Raw genomic sequence first — 12,217 nt, 5'->3', positions numbered from 1 at the left:
TGGTTAGTCTTCTGTCTGGAAAGGCTTTGGCTTGGGCCACACTGCTCTGGGACTGCGATGACCCTGTCACCGCCACTGTACACTCCTTCTTCTCTGAGGTTCGCAGTGTCTTCGAGGAACCAGCCCGAGCTTCTTCTGCCGAGACTGCCCTGCTGAACCTGGTCCAGGGTAATTCTTCAGTAGGCGAGTACGCCATCCGATTTCGTACTCTCGCTTCTGAATTATTTTGGAACAACGAGGCTCTCTGCGCGACCTTTAAAAAAGGCCTATCCAGTAACATCAAAGATGTTCTGGCCGCACGAGAGATTCCTGCCAATCTGCATGAACTTATCCATTTGGCCACCCGCATTGACATGCGTTTTTCGGAAAGACACCAGGAAATCCGCCAGGAAAAAGACCTTAATCCCTGGGCACCTCTCTCACGGTATCCCTTGCAGTCTACCCCTGTGCCTCCCGCCGAGGAGCCTATGCAAGTGGATCGGTCTCGCCTGACTATTGAAGAGAGGTCTCGCCGTAGGGATAAGAATCTATGTCTTTACTGCGCTAGTACCGATCATTTCTTGGTGGATTGCCCGATTCGTCCTCCTCGTCTGGAAAATACTCGCACGCAACCTGCTCATGTGGGCCTGGCGTCTCTGGGTACGGAGTCTGCTTCTCCATGTCTCACTGTGCCCGTACGGATTTCTCCTTCTGCCGACTCCTCCTTCTCTGCCGTGGCTGTCTTGGACTCTGGTTCCTCTGGAAATTTTATTCTGGCCTCTTTGCTTGATAGGTACTGCATCCCGGTGACCCGTCTCATCAAGCCGCTCTACATTGCTTCAGTCAACGGAGTCAAGTTGAACTGCACTGTGCGTTTTCGCACAGTGCCTCTGCTTATGAGCATTGGACCACATCTCGAAAAGATTGAATTCTTGGTTCTGCCCGGCTGCACATCTGAAGTCCTTCTCGGTCTGCCATGGCTCCAGCACCATTCGCCCACCCTTGACTGGACCACCGGGGAGATCGAGAATTGGGGTCCTGCTTGCCGCAAGAAATGCCTCACGCCTGCTCCCAGCCCCGTCTGTCGGGCATCAGTGTCCCCTCCTGTGCCTGGTCTCCCCAAGGCCTATCTGGACTGTGCCAAGCCTCACCCTCTGCCCTCCCTCCCCATTCCCACTCCTTCTGACCGGTCTGCCCAGGACTTCTCTGTCCCCCTGAAGGAGACTCTACAATCCCTCCCAATGTCCTCATCCCAGGTGGAGCGACACCCCGACAAAAAGAGGGGGAGACCTAAGGGGGGGGGGGTACTGTTACGCTGAGCGCTCCGGGTCCCTGCTCCTCCCCGAAGCGCTCACGGTGTTTCTCTCCCTGCAGCGCCCCGGTCAGACCCGCTGACCGGGAGCGCTGCACTGACATTGCTGGCGGGGATGCGATTCGCATAGCGGGACGCGCCCGCTCGCGAATCGCATCCCAGGTCACTTACCCGTCCCGGTCCCCTGCTGTCATGTGCTGGCGCGCGCGGCTCCGCTCTCTAGGGCGCGCGCGCGCCAGCTCTCTGAGACTTAAAGGGCCAGTGCACCAATGATTGGTGCCTGGCCCAATTAGCTTAATTGGCTTCCACCTGCTCCCTGGCTATATCTGATCACTGCCCCTGTACTCTCCTGCCGGATCTTGTTGCCTTAGTGCCTAGTGAAAGCGTTACTGTGTTTGTCCATACTGTGTACTTGACCCCCTGCTATTGCCTTATTGACTACGATTCTTGCTGCCTGCCCCGACCTTCTGCTACGTCCGACCTTGCTCCTGTCTACTCCCTTGTACCGCGCCTATCTTCAGCAGTCAGAGAGGTTGAGCCGTTGCTAGTGGATACGACCTGGTTGCTACCGTCGCTGCAAGACCATCCCGCTTTGCGGCGGGCTCTGGTGAAAACCAGTAGCAGCTTAGAACCGGTCCACTAGCACGGTCCACGCCTATTCCTCTCTGGCACAGAGGATCCACATCCAGCTTGCCGAATCGTGACACATACATATCTCCATACATCTAAAATTGTATCTCCAGGTCTGATTCATGCCCATGTCTCCAGTATGAAAGGGAAAAAACATTTATAAAATAAATTCAGACTGGTCCCGGTCCGTGTGTCCTAGATTGGATTGTCAGCTCCTCTGTAAATACATATTTTCTCCATAGAGAGCTGTGATAGATGTTGGCAACAAAAAATAAATAAATAAATAAAACTATTTAATTAAAAGAAAAAAAAATCAACTTTAGGAAGTTACAGTACACACCAAATACAGAGGAAAGAAGCAATTTGGCGTCTTCAGAAATCCCGACTCAAGCGCTGGCGCTTCATAACATGGAATTAGCAGATAAGAGGATTTACAAAAATTGGATTTAAAATGTCAAATTTCGACAACAAACTACAAAATAAAACACAAACAGAACAAATACACGACACAAACATTTCCTAAACCTGCAAATCCCCCCCACGCAAAACCCACAAAGGGTAATAAAAGCAAAGGAAAAAATAGCAAAAACAAACAACAAATACATTTCACCAAGAAGCAAAATGCCGTATTCTGTGTCACATGTAATCCAGAAAACGGCCTCGGGGATGTGTGATGTAAAGAGACTGCGCTGGAAGTGATGGTCTGAGGGGACAGCAATAAATATAAATATGACAACTAAATATACAAATATAAATATAACAACTAAATATACAAATATAAATATAACAGCTAAATATACCAATATAAATATAATGAATAAATAAGAAATCACTGGGAGTATTGAATAAATATTATAAACAAATATAAAAATAACATTTAAGTATACAAATATAAATATAATTAAATATACAAATATAAAAATAACAACTAAATATTCAAATATAAATATAACAGCTAAATTTACCTATATAAATATAATGAATAAATAATAAATCACTGGGAGTATTAAATAAATTTTATAAACAAATATAAAAATAACATTTAAGTATACAAATATAAATATAATTAAATATACAAATATAAAAATAACAATTAAATATTCAAATATAAATATAACAGCTAAATATACCAATATAATGAATAAATAATCACTGAGAGTATTAAATAAATATTATAAACAAACATAAAAATAACATTTAAGTATACAAATATAAATATAATTAAATATACAAATATAAAAATAACAACTTAATATTCAAATATAAATATAACAGCTAAATATACCAATATAATGAATAAATAATAAATCACTGAGAGTATTAACCCCTTAACGACCACGGATGTAAATGTACGTCCTGGCTTGGCGGGACTTCCCGCACCAGGACGTACATTTACGTCACGTGTATGACCGCGAGCATCTGAACGGTGCTCGCGTCATACACGGCAGGTTCCCGCCCGTATTGGCCGTCATCCGCGATCGCGCGGATGTTCGCCATTAAACCCTCAGATGCCGTGATCAAAACAGATCACGGCATCTGCGGCATTGCGGTACTTTGATTGGATGATCGGATCACCCGCAGCGCTGCCGCAGGGATCCGATCATCCAGCATGGCGGCCGGAGGTCCACTTACCTGGCTCCGGCCGTCTCCCGGGGTCTTCTGCTCTGGTCTGCAACCGAGCAGAAGATGACCGATAATACTGAGCAGTGCTGTGTCCTATACATAGCACTGCTCAGTATTAGCAATCAAAGGATTGCTATAGATGGTCCCCTAAGGGGACATAAAAAGTGTAAAAAAAAAGTTGAAAAATGTAAAAATAAAAAGTAAAAAAAAAAGGTGAAAAATCCATTCCCCCCCAAAAAAGGAAAATTTTGTCAGTTTTTCCCATTTTACCCCCAAAAAGCATAAAATATTTATTTTAATAAACATATTTGGTATCACCGTGTGCATAAATGTCCGAACTATCAAAATATAATGTTAATGATGCCGTACGGTGAATGGCGTAAATGTAAAAAATAAAAAAAGTTCCAAAAATGCTGCTTTTTTGTCACATTTTATTTCAAAAAATTAATAAAAATGATCTAAAAGTTTTATATATGCAAATGTGGTATCTAAAAAAGTACAGATGACAGCGCAAAAAATGAGCCCTCATACCGCCCTATATACGGAAAAATGAAAAAGTTATAGGTGGTTAAAATAGGGCAATTTTAGATTACTGATTTTGTACAAAAAGTTTTAGATTTTCTTTTAAGCGGTACAAAAATATAAAAGTATCTAACCATGGGGATCATTTTAATCGTATTGACCCACAGAATAAAGAACACGTCATTTTTACTGTAAATTGTACAGTGTGACAACGAACCCCTCCAAAATGTGCGACATTTTGGTTTTCATTTCAATTTCCTCCCTAAAAATTTTATTTTTTGGTTTGCTGTACATTTTATGGAAAATTAGAGGTTTCATTACAAAGTCCAATTGGTCATGCAAAAAACAAGCCCTTATATGGGTCTGTAGATGGAAATATAAAGGATTTTATGGATTTTAGAAGGTGAGGAGGGAAAAACGAAAACGCAAAAATAAAATTGGCTGTGTCCTTAAGGTGAATGGGCTTGGTCATTAAATATTATAAACAAATATAAAAATAACATTTCGGTATACAAATATAAATATAATTAAATATACAAATATAAAAACAACATCTAAACATACAAATATAAATATAACAGTTACTGGTGATCTACATAGTTACTGGTAATCGACATAGTTACTGGTGATCTACATAGTTACTGGTGATCGACATAGTTACTGGTGATCTACATAGTTACTGGTGATCTACATAGTTACTGGTGATCTACATAGTTACTGGTGATCTACATAGTTACTGGTGATCTACATAGTTACTAGTGATTAGTGTTGAGCGGCATAGGCCATATTCGAATTCGCGAATATTCGCAAATATATGGACGAATATTCGTCATATTCGCGAATATTCGCATATTCATAATGTTCTTTTTATTTTCGCATATGCGAATATTCATGCTAAAATTCGCATATGCGAAAATTATCATATGCCTATTTTCGCATATGCGAAAATTCGCACGCCAGTCTCACACAGTAGTATTAGAGCCTTCTTACACCACACAAGCTGGAAGCACAGAGGGATGATCACTGTGATGTGTACTGTGAAAAAAAAAAAAAAAAAAACGAATATTCGTAATTACGAATATATAGCGCTATATTCGCGAATATTCGCGAATTCGCGAATATGCGATATTCGCGAATAAAATTCAAATTGCGAATATTTGCGAGCAACACTACTAGTGATGTACATAGTTACTGGTGATCTACATAGTTATGGATGATCTACATAGTTACTAGTGATCTACATAGTTACTTTTGATCTACATAGTTACTGGTGATCTACATAGTTACTGGTGAGCTACATAGTTATGGGTGATCTACATAGTTACTAGTGATCTACATAGTTACTGGTGATCTACATAGTTACTGGTGATCTACATAGTTACTGGTGATCTACATAGTTACTGGTGATCTACATAGTTACTAGTGATCTACATAGTTACTGGTGATCTACATAGTTACTGGTGATCTACATAGTTACTAGTGATCTACATAGTTACTAGTGATCTACATAGTTACTTTTGATCTACATAGTTACTGGTGATCTACATAGTTACTGGTGAGCTACATAGTTATGGGTGAGCTACATAGTTACTAGTGATCTACATCGTTACTGGTGATCTACATAGTTACTGGTGATCTACATAGTTACTGGTGATCTACAAAGTTATGGGTGATCTACATAGTTACTGGTGATCTACATAATTATTGGTGATCTACATAGTTACTAGTGATCTACATAGTTACTGGAGATCTACATAGTTATGGGTGATCTACATAGTTACTGGTGATCTACATAGTTACTAGTGATCTACATAGTTACTGGTGATCTACATAGTTATGGGTGATCTACATAGTTACTCGTGATCTACATAGTTACTGGTGATCTACATAGTTACTTTTGATCTACATAGTTACTGGTGATCTACATAGTTACTGGCGAGCTACATAGTTATGGGTGATCTACATAGTTACTAGTGATCTACATAGTTACTGGTGATCTACATAGTTACTGGTGATCTACATAGTTACTGGTGATCTACATAGTTACTGGTGATCTACATAGTTACTGGTGATCTACATAGTTATGGATGATCTACATAGTTACTAGTGATCTACATAGTTACTTTTGATCTACATAGTTACTGGTGATCTACATAGTTACTGGTGAGCTACATAGTTATGGGTGATCTACATAGTTACTAGTGATCTACATCGTTACTGGTGATCTACATAGTTACTGGTGATCTACATAGTTACTAGTGATCTACATAGTTACTGGTGATCTACAAAGTTATGGGTGATCTACATAGTTACTGGTGATCTACATAATTATTGGTGATCTACATAGTTACTAGTGATCTACATAGTTACTGGAGATCTACATAGTTATGGGTGATCTACATAGTTACTGGTGATCTACATAGTTACTAGTAATCTACATAGTTACTGGTGATCTACATAGTTATGGGTGATCTACATAGTTACTCGTGATCTACATAGTTACTAGTGATCTACATAGTTACTGGTGATCTACATAGTTAATGGTGATCTTCATAGTTACTGGTGATCTACATAGTTGCTGGTGATCTACATAGTTACTGGTGATTTACATAGTCACTGGTGATCTACATAGTTGCTGGTGATCTACATAGTTACTGGTGATCTACATAGTTACTGGTGATCGACATAGTTACTGGTGATCGACATAGTTACTGGTGATCTACATAGTTACTCGTGATCTACATAGTTACTAGTGATCTACATAGTTACTGGTGATCTACATAGTTACTGGTGATCTTCATAGTTACTGGTGATCTACATAGTTGCTGGTGATCTACATAGTTACTGGTGATTTACATAGTCACTGGTGATCTACATAGTTGCTGGTGATCTACATAGTTACTGGTGATCTACATAGTTACTGGTGATCGACATAGTTACTGGTGATCGACATAGTTACTGGTGATCTACATAGTTACTGGTTATCGACATAGTTACTGGTGATCGACATAGTTACTGGTGATTGACATAGTTACTGGTGATCGACATAGTTACCGGTGATCGACATAGTTACTGGTGATCGACATAGTTACTGGTGATCTACATAATTACTGGTTATCTACATAGTTACTGGTGATCTTCATAGTTACTGGTGATCTATATAGTTGCTCGTGATCTACATAGTTACTGGTGATTTACATAGTTACTGGTGATCTACTTAGTTACTGGTGATCTACATAGTTAATGGTGATCTTCATAGTTACTGGTGATCTACATAGTTGCTGGTGATCTACATAGTTACTGGTGATTTACATAGTTACTGGTGATCTACATAGTTACTGGTGATCTACATAGTTACTGGTGATCAACATAATTATTGGTGATCGACATAGGTACTAGTGATCTACACAGCTACTTGGTATCTACATAACTACTGGTGATCTTAATAGTTACTGGTGATCTGCATAGTTACTTTTGATCTTCATAGTTACTGGTGATCTACATAGTTTCTGATGATCTACATAGTTACTGGTGATTTACATAGTTATTAGTGATCTACACAGCTACTGGTGATCTACATAGCTACTAGTGATCTACATAGCTACTGATGATCTACATAGTTACTGGTGATCGACATAGTTACTGGTGATCAACATAGCTACTGGTAATCAACATAGTTACTGGTGATCTACATAGTTACTGGTAATCGACATAGTTACTGGTGATCTACATAATTATTGGTGATCTACATAGCTACTGGTAATCGACATAGTTACTGGTCATCTACATAATTATTGGTGATCGACATAGTTACTGGTGATCTACATAGTTACTGATGATCTTCATAGTTACTGGTGATCTACATAGTTGCTGGTGATCTAAATAATTACTGGTGATCTACATAGTTACTGGTGATCTACATAGTTACTGGTGATCTACATAGCTACTGGTAATCTACATAGTTACTGGTGATATACATAGTTACTGATGATCTACATAGTTACTGGTGATCTACATAGTTTCTGGTGATCTACATAGTTACTGGTAATCGACATAGTTACTGGCGATCTACATAGTTACTGGTGATTGACATAGTTACTGGTGATCTACATAGTTACTGGTAATCGACATAGTTACTGGTGATCTACATAGTTACTGGTGATTGACATAGTTACTGGTGATCTACATAATTATTGGTGATCGACATAGTTACTGGTGATCTACAAAGCTACTGGTGATTGACATAGTTATCGTTGATCGACATAGTTACTGGTGATCGACATAGTTACTGGTGATCTACATAGTTACTGGTTATCTACATAGATACTGGTGATCTTCATAGTTACTGGTGATCTATATAGTTGCTGGTGATCGACATAGTTACTCGTGATCTACATAGTTACTGGTGATCTTCATAGTTACTGGTGATCTACATAGTTGCTGGTGATCTAAATAATTACTGGTGATCTACATAGTTACTGGTGATCTACATAGTTACTAATGATCTACATAGCTACTGGTGATCTACATAGTTACTGGGGATCTACATAGTTACTGATGATCTACATAGTTACTGGTGATCTACATAGTTTCTGGTGATCTACATAGTTACTGGTAATCGACATAGTTACTGGTGATCTACATAGTTACTGGTAATCGACATAGTTACTGGTGATCTACATAGTTACTGGTGATCGACATAGTTACTGGTGATCTACATAATTATTGGTGATCTACATAGTTACTGGTGATCTACAAAGCTACTGGTGATTTGCATAGCTACTCGTGATCTACACAATTACTGGTGATCTACATAGTTACTAGTGAATTTGCATATTCACTATGTCCGTTCTCTTTTTTTTCCATGGAAAATTTACATAAAAATGTGCTTAAAAATTTGCATGTGAACCCCCCCCCCCCCCCCCGCCCCCCACAAAAAAACGAATATTCGTCATTAGGAATATATAGCACTATATTCTAAATATTTGCCAAATCGCAGAGTGCCGATATTCTCGAAAAACTTATTTGCATTATGAATATTCATGCTCAACACTACTCTTTTACCAAAGCTTTTCCGAGAAGATTTTGTGGAGGTTTTTTAGGTGTTGCATGTGTCGTGCGTCAGAATTTCTGACAAAAAAATCCAACAAAAATCATACTTACTCTGCAATTTACTCAGAAAACCCTACAAAGGGGCGTGGCCATCATGAAAAATGGGTATGCCCCCACAAACAAATAAAAAACATTTTAGAAAGGAACTTAACATTTTCTAATGTTTCCACATAAAATGTTGTGGGATTGAGCCTTGGAAACTAATCGGCTCATGTAAAAAAGGGCAGAATGTAGGAAAAAATCACCAAATACAAGATACGATAGTAAATACTATGGAAAAATACTGTAGGAGATGAAAACCCACAATGAAATCTATACTCCACTCTCCCCATGGGCCCTCGTTTACTAAGGGTGGAATGTAGTTTTTGCTTCCAACAGGAATTTTTCTATGGTATTTACTGTTGTATTTTGTATTTTATGTTTTTCCTGGAAAAATTAAATATATTCCTCTTATATTGTGGTAAAAGCAAAATCCTCCATAAAGGAAAATCTAAAGGCAAATGAGACGTCTCGGAGATGTATTTTGATTATGGCGGATAGACGGGAAAACAGCCTTTGATACAATGTTATTAATTCTTTGTATAATTCTTGATACAATGTTAGACATTTTTTATGTTATTTTTACCTTTACTAAATATTTGTGTCATTGTATCTATATCTCGCAGACTGTGTTCCTGTGGTCCGCCAATGCTTAGTGACAAGTCCTTTGTTACAAATGAATTGTTTGAAGTGTATCGAGCGCCAATGTGTTTCCTAATATTGCGGCGGTTTTTGAAATATTCGGTTTCTGGCAGTAGGAGAAGTTTTGATTGCAGTAATGAAAATTCAAGTGAGGTCCGAGTTCAATGCCACTGAAATTGAATATCAAACAGTTTTTTTGTGCTGTGCGCCGCTCGCGGAAAAAACGTTCAATCCAAAGATTTGTCTTTAGTATTTCAAAAGGAGGTGACAAGAGATACAGAGCTTAAATAGAAATAAAAGCACAGCATAGAGCATTACCTGTGGATGACCTGAATGTGAGTTAAATAAAACTTATATCTTTGTACAAAGGAGCAGTATTATAGTAGTTATATTCTTGTATATAGGAGGCAGTATTATAGTAGTTATATTCTTGTATATAGGAACGGTATTATAGTAGTTATATTCTTGTATATAGGAGCAGTATTATAGTAGTTATATTCTTGTATATAGGAGGCAGTATTATAGTAGTTATATTCTTGTATATAGGAGCAGTATTATAGTAGTTATATTCTTGTATATAGGAACAGTATTATAGTAGTTATATTCTTGTATATAGGAGCAGTATTATAGTAGTTATATTCTTGTATATAGGAGCAGTATTATAGTAGTTATATTCTTGTATATAGGAGACAGTATTATAGTAGTTATATTCTTGTATATAGGAGGCAGTATTATATTAGTTATATTCTTGTATATAGGAGCAGTATTATAATAGTTATATTCTTGTATACAGGAGCAGTATTATAGTAGTTATATTAGTGTATATAGGAGCAGTATTATAGTAGTTATATTCTTGTATATAGGAGGCAGTATTATAGTAGTTATATTCTTGTATATAGGAGCAGTATTATAGTAGTTATATTCTTGTATATAGGAGCAGTATAATAGTAGTTATATTCTTGTATATAGGGGCAGTATTATAGTAGTTATAAATAGCAAAGTGAGAAAAAGGTTGCTTCTGCACTCACCCTTCTTGCGCTGTGTCACTGAGTTAGTCCATGTACGGCCGGCCGCTGTACGGGAGATGATGCGGAGAGATCGCTACAGCCGGAGCTGAGCGGTGACAGCTACGAGCTCGTTTCGCGGTTAAAACCGCTTCTTCGGGCCTCCGAAGAAGCGGTTTTAACCGCGAAACGAGCTCGTAGCTGTCACCGCTCAGCTCCGGCTGTAGCGATCTCTCCGCATCATCTCCCGTACAGCGGCCGGCCGTACATGGACTAACTCAGTGACACAGCGCAAGAAGGGTGAGTGCAGAAGCAACCTTTTTCTCACTTTGCTATTTTGGACATTGTTCTCTCCTGCTTTTTTGCACCACCCCGCTCCATACCTCCGACATCCCCTGTTACAGTGTTCACACTCCCGGATATTGTGGGTGACCGCGGTGCGGTCCTATCTCTCTATCTCCCCTCCACATTATAGTAGTTATATTCTTGTATATAGGAGTAGTATTATAGTAGTAATATTCTTGTATATAGGAGCAGTATTATAGTAGTTATATTCTTGTATATAGGAGGCAGTATTATAATAGTTATATTCTTGTATATAGGAGGCAGTATTATAGTAGTTATATTATTGTATATAGGAGCAGTATTATAGTAGTTATATTCTTGTATATAGGAGGCAGTATTATAATAGTTATATTCTTGTATATAGGAGGCAGTATTATAGTAGTTATATTATTGTATATAGGAGCAGTATTATAGTAGTTATATTCTTGTATATAGGAGCAGTATTATAGTAGTTATATTCTTGTATATAGGAGCAGTATTATAGTACATATATTCTTGTATATAGGAGCAGTATTATAGTAGTTATATTCTTGTATATAGGAGCCATATTATAGTAGTTATATTCTTGTATATAGGAGCAGTATTATAGTAGTCATATTCTTGTATATAGGAGGCAGTATTATAGTAGTTATATTCTTGTATATAGGAGGCAGTATTACAGTAGTTATATTCTTGTATATAGGAGCCGCATTATAGTAGTTATATTCTTGTATATAGGAGCAGTATTATAGTAGGTATATTCTTGTATATAGGAGGCAGTATTATAGTAGTTATATTCTTGTATGTAGGAGCAGTATTATAGTAGTTATATTCTTGTATATAGGAGGCAGTATTATAGTAGTCATATTCTTGTATATAGGAGCAGTATTATAGTAGTTATATTCTTGTATATAGGAGCAGTATTATAGTAGTTATATTCTTGTATATAAGAGCAGTATTATAGTAGTTATATTCTTGTATATAGGAGCAGTATTATAGTAGTTATATTCTTGTATATAAGAGCAGTATT

General features: G+C 38.0%; 1 protein-coding gene across 1 annotated transcript in view; it reads left to right on the top strand.

Moving 5' to 3' along the window:
* CNTNAP5 (contactin associated protein family member 5) overlaps positions 1-12,217 on the top strand; it is a gene marked incomplete in the record, with an annotated part of 569,649 nt that overhangs the window by 237,361 nt on the left and 320,071 nt on the right.

This window comes from Hyla sarda, chromosome 8 (genome assembly GCF_029499605.1).
Source record: "Hyla sarda isolate aHylSar1 chromosome 8, aHylSar1.hap1, whole genome shotgun sequence".
Classification (NCBI taxonomy): domain Eukaryota; kingdom Metazoa; phylum Chordata; class Amphibia; order Anura; family Hylidae; genus Hyla; species Hyla sarda.
Note: the sequence above shows the minus strand (reverse complement) of the source record. Positions and strands in the feature narration are given on the sequence as shown.